General features: G+C 29.8%; 1 protein-coding gene across 1 annotated transcript in view; it reads right to left on the minus strand.

Annotated features, from left to right (window-relative positions):
* LOC132920172 (homeobox protein caupolican-like) overlaps window positions 1–22,733 on the minus strand; it is a 64,516-nt gene that overhangs the window by 39,909 nt on the left and 1,874 nt on the right. The window lies entirely within an intron of this gene.

A 22,733-nucleotide genomic window follows, 5' to 3' on the forward strand; every position in this document is an offset into this window, starting at 1 on the left:
TCGATTAGTATTACATTATACCTACTCGTATTTTTGTAATTTTTATTTTACAAAATTGTATCGACTATTACTTATTAGTTATTACCTACTTATATTAAACTCGGTTACGTTATTGCAAGGAATACAGGTCAATGATATATTATATTAGTATTTTAATTTTTAAGACAATTTTTTAATCTATAGGTCTCGCCAACAAAATTGAAGCATAAAGATTATATAAAATTATCTAAAAAATATACAGCTGCTAATAAACTAATTCTCTGTAACCGCATTTTCGCTAGATCAAAAATATCCGATTAACCGTAAAAATAAATGTCGATTTGACACATATCCAATTTATACTTATAGGAGACAATATTACTTAGGAAATTAAATGTGAAAATATTAAATTTATTCGTTCATAAGTAGGTTAATTGTTACCAACATATACTATATGTAAGCATATTGTGATTTGTTTTAGGATTTATTGTATAGGTTGGTGGATGAGTGGTTCCCTAAAAGTTAGGTTAGTTAGATCATTTCAAGGGACATAATTATTTTCAAGTCTTTAAGCTCTTAGAGGTGTTCACTTATTTTGTATTTTATATTTGAATACTGCACTTTTACGTTTATATAAAATGTATTATAGTAATGTACGAAGACAACTGAATTATATTAATTGTCTTAAAAAAATTATCGTTATCATGGTATATACAAAATTCTTATTCATCTTTTTCGCAGATTATCACTTGTGCGCGCTAATTCGACAGTGCAGCGTATTACTTATATATAATTTATACTATGGCCATATATTTACACACATAAGCGTGTAAGGCATAGGACGTAGGTATATCTATAGTATGTATTAAATACAAACGTGAAGAATACTCTCAATTGTTTAATAACTATAGTGTTATGGTCGGATGGCATGTACCTACATCGTTTAATATATTTCACTAGAAACCGACGAAAAGCTAATAAATACAACGTTTGTTGCGCCCAAATTAATGTATATTCACCCATTTTCACGTACAGGTACAAATATAGGTCGTATAATATAAATACAATACATATACAATTATAGATATAGTGTTAAGTTTAATGTGTTTGGGACGTTTGGGTATCTGTTGGTTTATGAACATTGAACAGAACGATAATAAAAAGTTTGTATACGTATTATGTTTGACTGTTATTACCAGGTTGATGATGCAGATCTAACTAATAAACGATTTAAGTAGTAATGACTATATAGTAACATATATAATATATACATTATATATCACCCGAAAAAGGGGAGGAGACGCCGCTATATTTTCATTTTTTTTATATCCGCGACTAAACGTGCGAGCGATATATATATATTATTTTTAATGTTTTTATTTTTACAATATCATTCATTTCAATGAGCGTAAAAAAACAATTTAAACCCGAATTACACGTTTTTTTTTATTTTGTTAGTGTATTATTATTATACGTCTGCACTGTACACACTCGCATATACGCACACTATACACATATAATATGTATGAATTAAATGGCAATAATGTGACACTCCGACACTCGACATAATCTTCAAACCGATTAACCGGGTGAAAAAAAACAATATCATCGTAACAAATTATAGAGTACACGAATAAATAAATCGTTTTTTTGTTTGTTTGTTTGTTATAGTATCAAAATGTTAACGAACTATATAATATATACGGTTAAACGTTATTATATAGTATGTACGGTTATAGCAAGTGGATAAATGGCGATAATTCATTACAAAGAATCCTATTTTAGTATTTTCACGAAGGTTTTATATTAGATAACTTATTTATTACTATAGTATACCTTTATTTATAATAATATATTAATTATATTATTATTATTATTATTATTATGTTGTTGTCAAAATTATAGATACAATAATAATAATATAATATTTATGTAATTTATTATAGTTTATATATTATCAAGTTGTACCAATTATATGATTAAATATTGATTTTAATGTACAGTGGAAATGATCAAATTTGATCAAGAACGTGCATAAAAAAAATCATTGAAAGCGGAAGGGGTAAAGCTTATAAAAAATCGACAATAATCAATAATAACCATAGTACGATAACATTCTATTTTTTTAAATATATTTTTTCGGTGACTAGGGTCGTATACACACCTACACACCTTTTCAGTATCTATACTTATTCTATCTTTGATTATAGGGGATCAAAAGACCATTACGGATCTGTTTATACAGGTCAGCTATTATACTAAACAAGTATCTCTGTAAATTTTAACATTGCGTAGTATTAAACTTATATAATCCAAATTGTACATACATTTCCAAATTGAATTTTTAACTAAAATTATATTTCTATTATAATAGGTGAAATAATATACCTAAATATCTGTAGTAATTTGACAAATCTATAACCTCTTCGATCTTTAATTGTCATAATTTTGGTATATAAATAGTAGAATCAAAAAAATCAACCCATTGAGTAACTAGTGAGTGAGTCTATAACTTGTCTTATATTGTTCAGTAAATATGTCTTGGGAAATTGGGCTTCTTAAAGTTGAGAACGATCGTTCAACTGTGATAATTGTGACAGGTAATGTGGCTACAATTTAAATGAGTACCTATTTTATACGTATGTATGTTTGGAAAAATCACAGAATATTTATAAGACTATGTCTATCACTGATATATTTCTCCATTTATGCTATCCTTATTTTGAATTCTACTTTAAATAATAATGCATGATAATGCGGTAGAATATTTTAATAAACAATTTTATAAGCGCTACCTCTTAAATAACCGTTGTTGTGATTTTAAATAATTGACATAAATAAATTACACTACATTTCATTAAAAAAAAAAAAAAAATGTATTTTACACCACAACAATAAATAAATATTGTATATAAAATTTACAATTTTTGAAAAATCCTCAGGGATTTGAATTCCTAACCTCTCCCCCCCCCCCGCGCGACAGATAAGTGTCTGAATTTGATTAATTGTCATTTTATAGTGGTGACAAATAATATTCCATATGCATACAATATTATGTTTATAATTTTATGAAATATATGGTGTGATAACTTTAACAATCGCGATTTCGTACAACAATATGTGTGTTCATCCGACGTACCCATGTACAATATATATATATAATATTACCTGTCGTCGATATAACATGATTTTTGGGTCTTCACGACTGTCGAAAGATTTCGCGTGTTCCCTATTATTATATGCTCGCGTGTTGCAGAGACACAATATATAATATATACCTATTGCTCGCAAGTACATATACATATATATGAATATATGCACATCACGCACGTATTGTGTATATATATATATATATATATATATATATATGATGTTTACCCGATGTTATGTACTTATATATATGTAGATATATAGGCATATATCACACATAGATATGGGCGAACTGCTGTATATTGACGGGCCATAGACGGGTATAATATAATCGAAAAGTCCTCTTCGCACACTATAATATAATATAATATATATAAAATGTATACCTATATAATATGTACGATCCATACCCTAGCTGTCGAAAAGAAAAAGAACAACAACCACAACAACAACAACAACAAAAAAAAACGTAAATATACCGCCGCGACAGAGTCTGGCGCAGGTGAGTTGTGTGACAAATTTTTCGGGGACAGACGGGCGGAAACCGATACCGGTTTCCATCTGGACACACACATATACGCACACGCATAAAAAACACCACTCACACACTCACAAACGATGTGTATGTGTGCGTTATAATCCCGCGGCGGCACCGGTGACATATAATATACTTATGCGTTTATATACACTTATATATATATGTGTGTGTGTGTATTTAAATATATATATATTATAGGTATATAGGTACAAACACTCGTATACTCGCTGGCACTGTGCAAGGACACGGACAACAAGAGCTTGGAAACCGATATCTCTTATTCGGGGAGACAGCGCAGCAGCAACAGCAGCAGCAGCAGCAGCAGAGGTGCTGCACCGCGCGAGCGCAATACGGTCGATGTGTGTGTGTGTGTGTGTGTGTGTGTGTGTGTGTGTGTGTGTATGTGTGTGTGTGTGTGTGTGTCGTTCTATACGTTATAAATCCGCAGTTCGGCCGCACCTATATAATATGTCTGTGCGACGCCGTGGCCGTGTACCGCACGTACATATAATAATAATAATAATAATAATATACTCTTTCGATTTCCATTCAAAACCCGATCGGGCTTCTCTGATATATATTATATAAAACGAATGTGGAGAAAAAAAAAAAAAAAGGTAAAATTATTAACTGGTCGGGTCCTCGGCGGTGCACCGATCCGAGTGGGTAGTATTTCGTACCGCGTGCAGGCTATATAAGTATTATATTATACTATACTCGTATGTGTACAAAAAAAAAAAACCTATACCTATGTGTACGCGAGATATATAATATACCTATATACACCACAGTACGAGTAGTGTATATTAAAAATATTATTTTTCCCCGTCTATACCACTCTGCCCCTAGCGCGTCGTCGCCGCCGTCGCCACAGAAGTATACTCGTATATATATATATATAATATGCGCTTGCTACACACACACGCGCGCGCGCGCGCTCAGTACTTGCGCGTATATTATATATAGGTACGTGCGTATATACATATTATTATATCGGCGGTTGGGCGCGCTGATGTGTGCGTGTGCGGGTATGCGTGTAAGTAATATAAAATGGCGAAGTCGCTTTTGGCCACGTCCACACGGCCAATAAAACCGAAGACTTGCCGGTGTGTATATACTGATTGACTGCTGTTGTATATACGCGTACCTATATCTATATATATATATATATACGTATATGCAGTGGATGAGCTGCAGCCGCGCGCGACCTTGTCGGAAATTACATAATAAATACGGCGTGCTCGTTGCACGCACATAATATCATTATACTATATATATATATATGTGTACGGCGAGTATAGGCCTTAGCCCGCGCGCGCGCGCGTCTGTGTGTGTTTTTTAATTGCGGGAAAAAGCAGCGGAGGCTGGCAATTAAAAGAAGCGGTTTGTCGGCGTATTTTATAAATAAAAAAAATATATATAAATATAGAGGTACACATATATATACAGCTTGCAGGTAGTCTACGCACGCACATCATATTATTATTATATAGATGTATGCGCGCGATATAGACCAATTAACCACGAGGAATAATAATAAAAATCTTACAGTCCGCGGGGTGTGCATCATTGTATAATATATATATATGGGTATATATATGTGTATACAAATATATTACACACATATCGTCGTATTTTTCTAATTAGTTACGGTATTGTTTTCGTTTTTGTTTCTTTTAAACGTGTTCTATTATCATAAATTACACGTGTTCTTTTTATTATTATATACCGTTTTCACTACCGTGTGCACAGCAGTTAGACGCGGTGGCCGTCGTGCGAGACTGTACAACAGATATCCATATATATATATATATATACAATTATTATTAGGTATATGTTGTGTTCGTGTACACTTTTAAATCAATATATATATATATATATATATATATATATCGACGACGATATAGCTGTATTTCGGGCGTCGCCCAATAATAATAATAACAATTCGCATATTATGTATCGAGATCGATCGTCGTCGGACAATCGTCGGTTACAAATCCGCAACGCCATGTATGCCTACACGTTGACTTTATCATAATATATAAATGCAGAAACGCTGCACATTCTGCGTTTGTATATGATTTGTGCGAGCGACCGTTGCAATATGTACATATATACCACACGTGATAACGCGTACTGCTGTCATAATTCATATATAAAATACGATATTAATATTTATTGTATGTTTGTGTGTGTGTGTGTGTGTAAAATTCATGATCTATATACTATATCTATAGCCGTCGGACCTCCTATCGTCAACCGTATTGTAATATATTGGTATGCGACGCGGTATAACAGTACACGTTGTTCGATCGTGATTTGTACAGTATCCGTTTCACAATTATTATTGTATTGTAAACCATTCCACGACGGACGACTTAGACATATATACATACTCGGAGGTACGAGCTATAGTATTAAAGTATATAGCGTATGGACATAATATTATGACGCTGTGCCTGTACGAAGCATATATTGCAGTGTATAGTCGTATAGGTATAACTTATATTTCGAACGAGCCACATAATACAATTATCTGAGAACTGAACCCGTGATAAAAAGAACTTTAAAAATAAATGGAATCAGGATCTCGTTCGTGGAATTTTTATTTGAATATTTTATAAACCAATACCATTGTGAGTGCTTGCAAAGGTATTTCATCCCCATCTTAGATTTGTTATATATTTTCTTATCGAGTCATGCACTCGTGCGTATATGATAATTATTATATTGAAACTAGACAACTGGTTACAATTGGTATTATTGAAAGCAAACATTTTTATTTTTTTATAAACCGAAAATAAAAATTGTATTTTTGTAGAAACTAAACCTTAGCAGAAATCGTCATGAAGGTTCGCGTCCTCAGTCGAAACACATATAATATATAGATATTCACTATATTGTATTAACATGGAATAATAATTCGCCGATGAATTGGTTTATCCAAGAAATGTTCACAAAATTCAGAGAATCATACACGTTAATTCATTTATGCACATATAATACGCGATGATAATACAACCGTCCGTTCGTGAGATGGATTATTGTTTATTTAACAGCTATAGCTGCTCATCGGTGGATAAAGGTATAAGCCACCTATACCTTTATTAACGCGTTTGTCTGTTTAGTCTATGAAACGTAAATACAAGTATGTGATGCTGACGCACACGCTATTAATTATTTTAATAACGAACGGATAATATTTTGATTTTATCAGAGGAGATGATTTTCATTACATTCATTTATAGGTTTTGCGCGTGTCAGGTAATTAAACACAATGTATTGGTTTTTAAATAATTATAATATAATTTATATTTATTCTGTTGATATTTCTACTGATATAATTATACAAGAAACGGGACAAATATATCTATAGTGAGATAAATCAGGGACGTACAGCGTGTACAAAAGTTGATGTGGGGATCAGTGCCCTTCTGGCTTATTTTATAAAGATATTTTATGAAATAATATTTTTTAGAAGAAGATAAATTAAATATTATTCATATTCATATTCTTTTTTTTTTTTTTTAATAGTTTTTTTCATTATCATTCATTCGTCTTATATAATATAAATTATAATAGCTACACTCAGCGACAATTTAGGAGTTTTATATAGTGCATCTCTACTCTAAGCCGGGACCATACGATACTAGTAAAACGCGGTATAGTTGTAACGTGTAATCGTGATAGTTAATATCATATGAATCACGATATTTTAAAGAGGATATCACCTTGAGATATGATAGTTGCTGTCACAATGTCATATATGTAGATATACATTATATCGTTTATTTAAATTCAGCCGCGCGTCTTACCTGTATAATATACGATTTTTATATAAACTCAACAATCCATAGATAATTCATAAAATTGTAATATATACTACTGCGTTCATAGGCATAACTAGACTTTGAATTTAAGAAGTTTATTGAGTTTCACCTAAAATCATTTGTTCATAATATACACTAATGACATTTTTATGCGGCTAGCGTGGTGTATTAATTATTATTATTACTATAGTTTAATAATTATTATGACCGCATACTATTTAGTTATTATAATTTATATTACATTTCCCAGTATTTGTTATTTGTTTAAGGCGTGTATAATAAGATAACCGAAAACTGTATAGATGATAAACGTAAGACGTAAGCAACCTGTTAACTTGTATATAGGTAAAATATGTATAAATATTCTTCCGCTGTAAATCTATTTCCTCGTGGTTAGCAGTAAATACGAGGTAAAATGTACAAATGCACTTATATAATATCGCATTTGGGTATAAAAGTATATCTCGTTGGAAATATGATGTGGTTTATTATTGTATTCTTTAAAAACTATTTTCCACCGCATATTATATGTATTTTATATATGTATAATGTATATTATTATGTATATATATATATATATATATATATACAAAAACAGTTACTGAACAGCGCGTTTTATTGCAGGACAATAAACTTATATAACAATTGCATTAAGTCGCGAAAAATTTGAATGTGCACGTCGCTGTTGTTTTTTCGACGCGTAGTATTACTTAAATATAATATGTACATGGACTTATTTTATCTGTGGACCTACGAAATTGCTATACAAATACATAACATGTTAACTAAGTATATAGACAAATGCGTGCATTATTATATATACTTTGCGTACAAATGGGCAGAACTGATTGCGAAAAATCCGCACTTTATATTTTACTTATATGTAGGAAAAGAACACTCAAAACTACATGTACAATATAATTTTAACAATGATCGAAAAACTGTCTAAACCTATATTATAGGAACCCGGGGAATGTAAAAAAAATTAAATGTACAGTGAAAGAGAAAGAAAACTACGAACCTACTATAAATTAATATATTATAGGTACCTACTATATTATCTGTAAATGAATTTAAAAATATGTAGACACGTCGATCTTAAAGCATATTATTTTATTATTTGGACATGGAACGAAGCAGATACTAGAAAATTAGAAAATAGATGCATTTTATATTATTATACTTAATACTTGCATAATTTTATAACAATAACAATTTATTGATAAAACGTACAACTGATGTTTTAAATTTTAATTCGATTATATACAGTGTTTAATATACCTATAAATAGGTAGATATGTGTATTTAATATACTAACGAATAACTAACGTTGACTTTGTTCATAATTGCCAGATATTAGAAAGGCATAGCTGCAGTTTAAGTATATGAACTATATATATACTCGTAGAGGTACAATACGATAACCGAAGTCAAAATTGTGCTGGCAAAATATATAGATAGGTAGGCATTATGCCCAGGACCGTAGTGCAAAAATAAAAAACAAAAATATAAAAACGAAATTTTCGAATAATTTATACGGCGTTGAACACCACCCGTGACTCGCAGCAATTAAAACGATACGATATCGCGCTCGGCCGTTTGTCCGTCGCCACTACCGCCGCGGTAGCGTGCGCGTATACATGTATTACGTACAATAATAAATAATAATAATACATAATATTATAATATATAATATAATAATAAACGCGCATAATATACTCATGGTATACGTGTATTTGACACGGCCGGGCCACTATATATACCTGTATAGGTATAGGTGCCTACAATATAATATAAGCTTCAGGTAACACTCTATAGGTGTACCTACTGCTCCAGCTACGCGTTCTATACGTATATTATATACATATACTATTATACCTATACCTATACTATTACAACTGACCCAACACGCTACACCACTGTCCAGCACCGCGCAGAGCCGCATCAGTGTGAAACGCTATTATAATGTGACCTCTTAATGGTGTTTGAACAATGCGTTTATGTTATTCGTTTCACCAAAAAGGTGTTATTAGCCTGCCGTCGTAGGTATATATAGACGGCGTGTGTATGTACGAAATATACAATGCGGTTAACACATTTTCCGCTGCCTCCCGGCTGAAAGGTTTTATTTTTTCCGACGGTCCCGAGTAACCAAAAAACAAAAACGAAAAATAACATATAAACGCACATATATATATTATATATATATGTATAGACGTATGCAATAGGTATATACTATATGACATAGTGTGTGTGTCCGACACCGGAAAACAGTGTTGTGCAAAAGTGTCTGTCGGAACACTCGGAACGGTATGATATAGTAAATCGTGCACTATATATACATATAAATATACATTATGTGCATTAATATAATGCATAATGAAAATAGTTTTAAAAAAAAAAAACACGAGCGGCGGATGTCACTGGTTTTTTTTCGGCATAGTTTCGGACACAGGTGCAGCAGGGTTTCTGCGGCGACAGTGGTGTGCCGCGGCCGTGTCGGTCGCAGTCAGCTATATAACATCATTAATGCATTATTAATACCGTACCGCGTACGCTCACGGACATTAGAATATAATTATTATACAATATAATATATACAATATTTTGGATAGGGTTTTATTATATTATGATAGTGCACGCGCGCACATAGCTAACGATTTAATAATGTGCGGTCGCTCGTCCATTTGTCGTGTCCGCGGACAATACTACGATATTGTCATATTATACGATCGCCGCCGCCGCTGTTCGAGCGAATTTTTTCCAAATAGTGTAGTATAAGTAACAGTGCCGGACGGAGAAAATACTGCCGCACGCATCAGCGAATTTGTTATAGAAACCGATATAATTACTTTGCAGTCGCAACACCGGCGCAACTATAAACGAGGTTATATATTTATGTGATTTGTCGTTTCGCCGTGGACGCAGCATCGAATAATAAAACATTTTGCAATACGACAAAAAAAAACTGTTCATAAAATGTTTAGTAACATTTAGTATAGAATGAAATCCAGTATATCATATTTTCAATTGCGTTGCACTTGGTTAAATCGGTTTTATTTTTAACTAAAAACTTTATCAAATTTCGTGTTGAATAGATGTACCAAATATTATTATTGTCTAATAATATATAGTCACCATAGCTCTGAATTTAAAACTGATCGATAATTCATCAAATCGTCTTGAATATAAATGAAAATTGTATTTATATAGTGAATGTTATAAAAATGTATGAAGGTACATAGTTCAAAAAAAAAGTTTTAAATATTTAGCACAGTCGTCTGTATATAGTCGTATCAAAAAGACCCATCAAAAAAAAAAAAAAAATGTCATAGGATAAAAAAATATATAATCAAACATATAAAATAAGCACTTAATAAAAGATTAATTTGATCGTTAATACTAGTATTGATGGTTATTTTATTAAAGTTTTTTTTTCAAAAAGGTATGTTTGTATCAAAATAGCAATAAAGAATCAAAACTGTCAGTAAACCTACTGAAAATTGATATTAATGATGTATATCGTACACCGTATTGTATACATTATATAGGTATACTGCATACACCTATGACATATCGTTTGTTTATTAAAGTGTTATAGTGGTTAGGTACCTTACTTTGCTGTGAAGTCGTGAGAATTTATACAGGAATGACGTTTACAAAAACGTCCAAAATGAAAACGAAAACTAACAATATAATACAAACCATCGTATGTATACGATATGGGCTGTCTCACATTGTCCAAGAGACTCGTGTGATGGACATTTTCGTACTTGTTACTTCGAAGAATTTGAAAATACGTGACACGGATATTGTACACGGACAATAGTCGATAAATATTGACGTTTCAAATTCAATGTCGTGTAGGTATAACGTCATGTTCTCAAGTTTTGAACGGTTATATAGGTCGGCTTTTTGGCGTACACAATCAACGCCGGCAAAATGTGTGCAGTTCTGTGTTGTACGCCGTATTGTTCCTTTGCCACGGGTTGCATCTTAAACCCATACAGGTACATATTGTGAACGGCATGACGTTTTATTATGAGATCAACAGAGCGAAAAACGAAACGAATACAAATAATCGTAAAGACGAGACGCTTGGTGTGGTATCACGACAATGTTACGGTATTGGTCGATCACGATTCCATTACAGGCACGCGTATAACAAATGACTGAAATAGTATATAATATGCAGTGAAAGTATAACGATTCAATGTTTTTTATAAATATGTGTATAATATGCTTATGTTATTACTTATTATTATAATATTTGTGTTTTTATTTTTGTTTTTACTGCGACTGTGACCGGTAAAAACGTGCACAATATTATTATGTAGACCACGAATAGCTTATTAGCTTCGTACAGAATTCATGTAACTCCCGTATTAGTTGTATTATACGGTGTCTATAGAATATTATATTAGGCACTATTATATTGTGATATAATATTTAATGTGGCGAATTTGTGAAATACCGGCCATTATAACCGGAACCGATACATCACGTCGGTTTTCAATAATACATTTATGTGGTTCACTAAAAGTGAATTTACCCCGGAAACTTTCCTTTCGCCAAAATATTTGTTCAACACTCCCGGCACATTATATATGTGTTATGTTAATATGCAAATGTCCGGTCCGCGCGCATGATAGATCGCCAGAGAAAATGTAAAAGAGAACGTAATTGTTATTGTCATTATAAAAATATATATGTACAATATACATAACATTATGTGTATAATACACCAGTATATAACAATAATGCGTTAGGTAATGAAACACCATATACATTACGCTGCAGCACTGCACCGTATTTATACAAACAACACAGCACACGCATAATAATATTATAATATCCATTTTAATCACCCAAAAATGAACGAAACTTTTTTAACGTTCTCGCGAAAAACTATTTGCAATAAACGTTAGTATCTATCATAAATGTGTCTTATAATATTTTTCAACCAAAAAATTCATACTAATAATTAATAATGATTATTATAAGTAGTAATACTATAACGCGATATACCTACAATATAATTTATATTTATTGTGCGCACACAACATAAATATGCATCTAAGTATGAGTTTTAAGCCGCGGTTTAGACGTTGAAATTATATTTTATGAAGTAGATAGCTATAAACTGTGAAATTTAATATAATATATATATTATAAAACTTTTACTCCATAGTATATATTCTTAATTTAAAATACAAATCGTATTATTCAAAATATTATATTTAAACATTTAACGCATGTAAATTCAACCTTATTATATTATTTTATACGACATACGTTAAGTGGATTATTATTCCACACTGCACATGAGCCACCTAGAGGTATTAGTATAAAATATACAGTAGCTATTCAAGCGAATATTTGAAGAAAAATCAACTTAGACAGAAAATAATATATAATAATATTGTATACTCAAATTAAATCCTATTTTTGTGTAGAAATTGAATAAATTGAAATAATGGAATTATTATATAGAAAGATATAAGTTTGGCACTCATGAAACTCCTCTCTTCTTGTAACTTTTCAAAAATACCAAAAAACTGCAAATAATAACAATATTATTTTATTATCATAAAAATTTACATTATGATTACACATAAAAGGCCACGTGTGTGCATGGTTGTGGATTATTATAGACTCAAAAACTATTCGAATGAATTTGACGAGAATTTCAGGGATTTCTTTTAAGACTCGGAAGCTTGCAGGTAAGTTGATTCAATATAAACTACTACAGGCGCTAGTAACAATAATAACAAATACCGTATTTTAAAATTGTTGATTTTCGAGGGCGAAGGTGCCTAAACCGATTAACTCATGAAGTTATTATACTTCAAAATACAACAATCGTTGTATCCTAAGCGCCGAAGGCGGATTGTCCACATCAGCCGTATTTGTCCACAAAGCGAGGTATACCGACGTCGACATGCTAGTAAACTATATAGCATCATCAAACTTGCATAATTTTGATAATTTATGTTACCTCTTGGCGGTGTTGTCTCTCGTTTTATGATACTGACACACTTATAAACATAACAGTAAGCATTTATTTTATAAGTTTTATCCAATTTTAGTTATGTTATTATGTATTATTAAGTTATGAAATATTTAATGAATTACATTAAACTTACATTTACTTAGTATTAACAATATTTTTGACACATAATTTCGTAAAAATAGCATCGAATCCAATACAGAAATATATCTACATTTTCAAATTAAAACCTAATGTTTTATTTTTGATATTTTTAAGCAGTTGGTGCTTTTTAAATTTAAATATAGACAAGAATATAAAAACTTGAATATTGAAATGACATTAACCATTATTTTATTTGTCTTATAATGCGTAAAGTATAATTCGTTCACACATTTTATTTATGATTTTCTTGCGGAATTCTCAGGTGTTTCTAGGAATTTCGTGAAATTATTTCCCGGGATTCCATCTAAGTAGTATTTCCAGGAATTGACTATACCTATAGGTACATGCAATACACTTTTTGCAACCAAAGTGTTATGATTAATCAATTTCTATTATATAAATGTCATATACACACACTTAATGTTTACTTTTAATAAATAAATATTAATTTTTATCATATATCTATCATATATGCAATTTCATAAATTATACAGATAAATTATTATACAATTAATGAAGAATTTACATGGTATAAGCCAAAAGCTATTATATATTAAACAATGTAGATATTTATTTAAGTATATATATATAAATATTATTGTTATTTCAATTGTTACGTGTAGCAGCGTGTGAAGATTGTATATAAAATAGGAAATTTGGATTTCGGGAATCGCGTTCATACGAGATCGACAGAGATGACCTACCAAATTATTTTACTAAAAAGGAAAAAAAAACCAATAACCAAAAACCAAAATTATTGTTTAATGTTTTTTTATGTAGACGTGCGATATACTCTTAGTTAAATAATTTCGATCATAAATACGTATATAAATGTGGAATGGAGATGATTGATGATGGCATGTGTTACACACGTACACACAAACTACTCGCACACTTCACTCATAAATATATACACATACGGTGTGTATACATATAAGCACACCCGTGTCATCTATAGACGGTACTTCGTATAACTAAAAATAGCGATCGCGACAGTGACGAGGATGAGTGGGCGAGTATATACGGCAGACTGAGTCGCGAGAGGTGGTATATAGGGGGAGGGGTGTTGAGGGGGTCGACTGCAATTTCGGCGGTGGTAGCAGTGGTCACTCGCGGTGAAGGGTTGTGTGACATATTGACCGTTGTCCCCGTAGTGCGCGTACACACTCACACACACACACCACGCGAACCTCCGCCGCAACTATGCGCTGTTGCCCGTGTCCCTTTTCAAAACCCGTTAATTAATACCGTCCACTTGCTAATGATGGGCTACTGAATTGTTTCCCGCGCCCGCCGCCCACTCTGTTGCTAATGAATTATGAAGGGCTACACCATAAGTGGCACTGTGCCCCTAGGCCCGTAATATGTCACCACGCTGTACGCCCTCTTCAACCACGTCCAGTCCACCCATCGCCGTCCCTGCACACCGAACCCGACCCACTGTGTGCGACGACGACCATCACACAATGTATATTTTATTATTATTATTATATACACCTTAATGGGGTTTATTATTATTATGATTTTTATGATTTTTTTTTTATGCTCGTTGTTAGAATAGTTGTACACAAGGTGTACGAGATTGTAGCTGGGCGTTTTTATTCGAGTAAATAAAAAACCAAAACAAATAAATACTAATAAAAAAAATAAAAATAAAAATAAAAAAACCATAAACAACTAAACCATGCAATGGAAAAGTCTTCACATTATACACTAGAAAACCGCCAAATCGAATTCACGAGAATTTTAATGGTAGATGCGGAGCTATACAGATGAATCGCAGCGTAATTCATCAATGAAGCAATGAGACTTGGAAAAAATACGTGTGATACACGTTGACCAATCGTGTCTATTTGTCTCGGAAAGTCGGAACAGAGTGAGAATTGAACTAGTCGATCTCCCAATATGTTACTCTTAAACATCATATTCTACCCCTCAGTTCTACGAATACACAATGACATTGTTGATTATTTTATTTTTGTAACTTAATATTTTACGTGTAAATAATGTCTTCATTCGAATTTTTTATATTTTGGTACAGACGTACAGTAGAAATCAAAGTGATCACGACATAACGTAGTTTGGTCTCATTAAACCGGTGAGTTGTAAAAACCTATCCATAGAACGAATACCCGATGACGTAGCTAGTGTACTAAACGATTTCTATAGTGTATTTCAAAGCCCTATAGGAGGTTGATTGTTTCTTAACGTGCCTAAATATTTTTCATGTTTCCGGTTCCGTTTTCGGGAATACTATCATCATGCCCAAGTTGTCCATAATTTATTAATAAATATAGTTTTATAAGTGTTATAATTTAATGTATCGTCGTAAAAATGTGTAGATTGTCAATTGTCATGCTATACTTATAAAAATGTATATGGCGTCAGGTTATATGAGGATTTATAAGAACTGTGCTACACCAATAATAAAAATAAAACCTCTTTTGATCTGAATAATGATATCAATTGTAGGTACATATTATAATATGTATTTTAAATGTTTAATAACTTAACAGCACTTACATTTTAGTCAGGTAAAACGAATAGTGTATGAAACCCCTATACGAGAGAGATCCAATAAAACGACCATAATATTTTTTATGCGTTTTCTGATTGCGATCTAAAATCGCTTTCGAATTGAACAAAAAAACCCCAGCTCGTTTGAATGTTTTGTGTTTCTTATCTATGTATTGTAGGCACGATGAGAGTATTCGTTTGGGCGTTTGGCCATAAATTGTACGTAACGTAAAAACACTGAGACAGTATATAGGTACCTAAAATTTGACATTTTTTAAAACTATAAAAAGGACTTTTACCATATACTATATAGGAATATAATATGACGTATAATTGGATTGAACCAATCGCCTTCTTTTTTTTAGTATTTATTTTTATCGCGTTATTTTCTCAGGGTATGTGACGTAGGCTTAATATTTGCGTATTGTTCACATACATCCCTATATGTATATACTGTTGATATAACACTTTCAGTCTGAAATAGGGTGTGAGATTTAAATCCTCTGTGGATTAGCTGATAATACTTGTATATATGTATATAAAAAAAATATTTCATTTAATATAAGCGGATAATTATGTATCAGGTGCAGAGGTATTTATTAGGAAATAAACCTATATAATAATATGTGGATATGCAAATAATACCATCGCGTTTTACAACAAAACCATCAAAGTCCCTTATTATGAAGTATATGCGTTCATAAATTAAATTAAATTAAATAACAGAAATTAAAAGCGTACGTTTTTCATATTTTTCATCGGCTACCTATATAGATAGGTACGTTTTAGTCTTTCCTTTTAAGCCTTTATACGAGGTAGGTAAGTACTTAAATATTTAGTGTACGAAGTAGCGATAAGTAAAATTATTTATGAAACTTAAAAAAAAAATTTGATCGTAGACGCATAGTTCTGCTTTTTCTAAAAAAAATTGTCCATATAAAATATATTATACTCGTTTCTACAATAAATTAATAATTTTGTTTTTGAATAATTGGAAATAAAAATAGAACTTTTTGATTCTATTCAGGTTTCGTGTTAAATTAATATTATGAAGTGTATAACGAGAATTTTACTTTCATCCAAAGACTATCAAATATAATTTGCATATAACGTATAGCTATGTTAATAAATAACAATATAACTGTATTTTATTATTTTACGTTGTTATGTAAATTTACTTTTAAAATTTTCAGGAAGTTCTTAATTTGTTGTTTAATAATATTTTTTAGCATTGGGTATATACTTTTCCGAAATTTATGGCAGGTACCAATATTAAATGTTTAAATTACCTATGTATATTTTAAAGGTTTTTAATTTGAATTCTCGTATTTTGATCGTATACTGATAATTTGTTTTATGCCGTTGTCGTGTAATTTATAAGTAGCATAATTCTTTTCTTTATAATAATACTACATCTCGTGTTTAAAAAATTATAACGAAATATTTATTCAAGTATTATTATAATAATATATTCGATCATTTTTAATTTTACTATATATACAAGTATAATTAACATAATTTCTTTGAACAAAAATGTAAAATAACGATGTGTTATCCGTACACAGAAGAGACGATTAAAATTGTCAGATATAAATATCCGATTGAACAGGATCGATGCGCGCTTGTGAGTGTGTGTTGTTATGTGCGTGTGTGATTCCCACGGGTGCACGGAACGAACAAAATGGGGCGTAAACGCAAGCACATGAATATTAAGTAACCGTTTTTAATTATAAAATTTACCGTTTGCACGGACTTCCTGGGTCGGTGTCAAAAGTTAACTTCCCCGTTTGTGTGCGAACGTCGTCGTGTGTATGTGCCCCTATTGTTCATTTACCCCCGGGTGTAGCGTGGTATAATATATACACATTTATGTGTGAGCGTGAGTTTAAAGACACTATACCAAAGCCAAGCGTGTAAGTGCGCGCGCGCCCGCGTGTGTGTGCGTATAAAACGGCCATATAAACAGATCCCACTGCAGGTGGCCGGCACAAAACCCCCCGCGAGCACGATGGCCAAGGGAAAACCACCTGACCCCGAAGACCCCTATTAAGTTGACACAGGTACCGGCTATAAATTTCACCATAACACACACAAACACAAGCATATATGCATTTATATCGGGGCCCCATATGTATGTATGTGTATATATGTAATATAGATCTATATATTTGTATATATGTATTATGCGAGTATAATATTATTAAACCGTATATGTGTATTATGCTCGTATTACCGTTGAAATCGTCGCCCTTGTAAATTTATCGCAGTTTTTCACATACCTCTCACTCACTCCCTCACCGCTCTCTCAGTCACTCACTCTCTCTCACTCACTCTATCTCTCTCTCTCTTTCTATCACACACATACTCTTGTATTTCTCTCTTTCATTCTCATTGTGCTCTTGACAAGGAAACAAAACAAGTTTCCACCAAAAGTCAACATAAATAAGTACTTATATACGCCGGGGATTCGTGTAAGTCTATATGTGTTCTTATACTTACAAGAAACTATTGACAGTTTACATATGTATAGGAATATACAGGCATATATATATATGTAAAACTATCGGAAAACTTTGTATTTTATTTATCTAGTTTTTTTTTAACTATATAGGTAAATACAGTCAAAACAAAATATATATAAATATATAATACATAACTCGTGCGTAATTTTCGAAGAGTACCGTGAACTGCACGACTTACAAAAAGTGATGTAGTGTTCGTGCGCTTCACTTACTTTCAGAATCCACACGAGCCAGAGGAATAATATTATATAGTGTGTATAAATAATTATATAAGTACCTGTTAATTGTTATACATTTAAAATCAATTATAAATCATCACATTTTAAACATATTTTATTCCGAGAAAAAAATAAGTTTACTATATACGAGTATATACGAGTATATACGAGTACATATTCTTTTTTACTTAATTTTACATTTTATAATGTTTTATATTAACCACCTAAGTGATAATAAAAAAATGTCCGTCGTAAGAGTTAAGATTTCAAAAATAAGTTATTTAAATATTCAATGTAACGCCTATTTAATTAAAATATTAATTTTCTAATCAAATTTTAAGTCTCCATACCTAAAATAATTACAAATTTTAAACAGTAATAAAAAGTTACTTAATAACTTAATTCTAAAATAGATGAAATATATTATACAAAATTAAAATTAATATATTATATTTATATTTTAATAAGTTGTTATAGATTATAATTTATAGATAATATAAAATTAATGACCTATTTTTAAATCTACAAAATTAAAATCTTACACGTTGATAAAAATAAAATTAAACGATAATAAATTATATTATATATTTCACATTTAAGAAAAAATTTTTTTAATTATTTCTATTACTTATTGTTTTTGATTATGTGATTTTGAAAAAAAATATAATCGGTATTTAATACATAATATTATATTATTTAATTAATTGAAAATTGTACGTTTGCATAGAATATAATATACATGAATGCACTGTATTATGTTCCACTATTTTATATATTATATTTATCGTAACTGTTGTTATTGTTTCATGATTATTTGAAAAATTATAGAATAACCTATCTATGTTTAAGTAACGTATATAAACTAATACTATATTTTTGATTAATTTTTGATATTTCGTTAAATTTCAATACATAATAATTATAGAACTTTCTATGTAAAATACCGTAAAAGTGAATAAAAAAATTAGTATGTATAGATATTTAATACAGGTTAAAATCATCATGTTAAAACCGTAATAATATTATATAAATACAGCAAATAATGGTGATCGGTATATACGTAAAAAAATAAAACTTTTCTTCAGTATTATAGTTTGCTGTAGTGACACATACAAATATTGTTATTTATATTTTAACGCAAAGTGTAATTAAATATTATAAAAATCGTAGAAGAGCGAAATAATTATTATATTAAATGTTATTAAAAAATAATGCAATTTATTAAGTTCATTGTGTAGATACAACTCATGAAAATAAACGACAAGTATCATATAAATTAAGCTAATTAATAAATTCAAATACGAAAAATGAATTGATAAATTGTTTCGACGATAATTTATTTACATAAACCATTATAATATATACGTAGGTTATTCTATTATTTTCTTATTACAATTATTTGACTGAACAGTGAAATAAAAATACATTATAATTTAATGACAACAGTGATAGGTACCTCACGATTGAAAGAACATTTGTTTAATATATAGTTCCAATTAATATATACTTAGCCATTTAAGTAATATTAAATGTTAATATACGTGTTATATTCAGAATTAATTATTTATTTTTAATGTTGATATGATATTTTATAGTTAATTTAATTTTTATTTTATTATTTTGTTTTATATCTATACTTTCTTACTGTATATTTCTTCCTCCCTTTTATTCTCGTTTAAATTAAAAGGGCCGGTTTTTATATAATCTGGGTTGAAAACCATTATTCGGGGTTCCAAACTTTACGACTTATTCTTACAAAAAACTGGTGGTACTACATTATTTGTGTATAATACAATATAATATAGACAAATAGTGGCGCTACAATACTTGAAATACCGGATCTGCCTTTATTATACAGTTTAACATAAAAGTATCAGACATTGTATACAATGATATTTATATATATATATATGCAGCTATCTCACATTAAAAATGTTTTACAATGATGATTAAAAATAACAAAATAATTTTAAATAGGTACTTCCAAAAAGCAAAATTAACCGGATAATAATTTTGATTATTTTATGTGTAATAATATAAAATGGCTTACCAAACTACTTAATGGTTTATTTTATTATACGGAAATCCGATTACGAAAAAATGGTACAATAATGTATATATTGGATATTATGAGATAAATTATACTAGAAAACAATAAGATTTAATTAATACCTTAATTTATCATATACTTTGATTAATTAAAAACCCCTACGTTATACATAATATAATGTGTTTAAATTTGAAGAAACAAAATATCAAAATACTGCTGTACCTATACATTGAATTCATATTAAATACCTATTATCACAGAAATGGATTTAAAATTAAAATTTTCAAATACACAAATAATTTAGTGCAAACTATTTAAATCAGTCATTGATAACCTGCGTTATTTTACATTTTATTTATTGTTGTTATATGCCTATTATATAAGTTATAATTATACACTACAGCTAGTATGTCTGTAGATTATTAAAGTTGGAATGATTTTTTTTAATTCCATTATCCTATCAATCAACAGTGCAAATGTTTTGCATATTTCTTAGCAACGGAAACAAACTCATTTTATATATTTTGTCAGGTGTTAGTTAACAACAATTTTTTACACATAATATGACATTTTTATGGAAGTCCACGCAAAGTTCATGTATATTTGTAGTTTTAGAATAAAATTATAGTAATTTTGAACCCTATTTTTCTTAGAGTTGTTAATAATCTAGGTATAAAATGTTATTATTAAGTATACTAAAACGATGATGTATATTATACATAATAAAATGTATAATAAAACACAAATGCAATTATAATAGTTTTTTTTCTAATTGATGATTTCAGAGTACAGCTGCTAACTTTATTTACTTTAAACATTTTATAATTCATAATAATATATTCTTGAGCATAAATTAACACATAATGTTTGTACTATTTAATATAAATTATAATAACAAGCATATTACAAAGTACATATCTCATAAAATCCAATTCGCTACAAAAATATACTTTCATGATTTATTAATGTAATATATTTTATCAATTAACGATGTTGGTCCTGACTAATTTTAACCAATGTATGTAATAAATGCATTGAAAGGTATGTAATTACTAATTACAAATCGAAAATAATTATACGCTTGTATAATTGTATGGGTATAATTAAATTATTATAATACTTATGTGTATAATATTATTTTTAATAAGTTATAAGTTTACTTATAACTTTCGAGTCCTTTATTTTTATTTAAATATAAAATGTTTATCTTGATAATATTATTTAGTGAATATACTTTAATTATTTTAATGTTACTTATAGGTATATTAAGTTAACTAAATACTTAATAGATTTCAATCAAACGCCAACACTACAAAATGGTTTAATATAAGTGAATAAAATATAATATAGAAAATTGTTTAATAATACGTTTAAATACAAATCAACACGCCCATCCTTATTATAATAATATAGTGGTTGCGTGGGGTGAAAAATTGGAAAGTAATAACGATGGCTGATATTTATTTTTATTTTCAACCTATAATAAAAAAATAATAAAAAAAATAGGTAAATAAATATTCATTATTGACTAATTCTGATAATGATTAATTAACTAGAACAGTTGTTTGTAGTGTCATAATATTTTAGTTTAGTCTCGTAATATTGTGTAATATGATGATAATTTAATTATTTAACTTTATACTCGTTCTAATAATTGTATTTGTTATGTATTAAAAATGTGTGTCATTATATTAAATATAATACTCTATAATTAATTAAAACAATCGTATAATAATATCATTATTAAAAATACACTTTTAGCATTATTTGTACAT

This window comes from Rhopalosiphum padi, chromosome 2, assembly GCF_020882245.1.
Source record: "Rhopalosiphum padi isolate XX-2018 chromosome 2, ASM2088224v1, whole genome shotgun sequence".
Taxonomy (NCBI): Eukaryota; Metazoa; Arthropoda; class Insecta; order Hemiptera; family Aphididae; genus Rhopalosiphum; species Rhopalosiphum padi.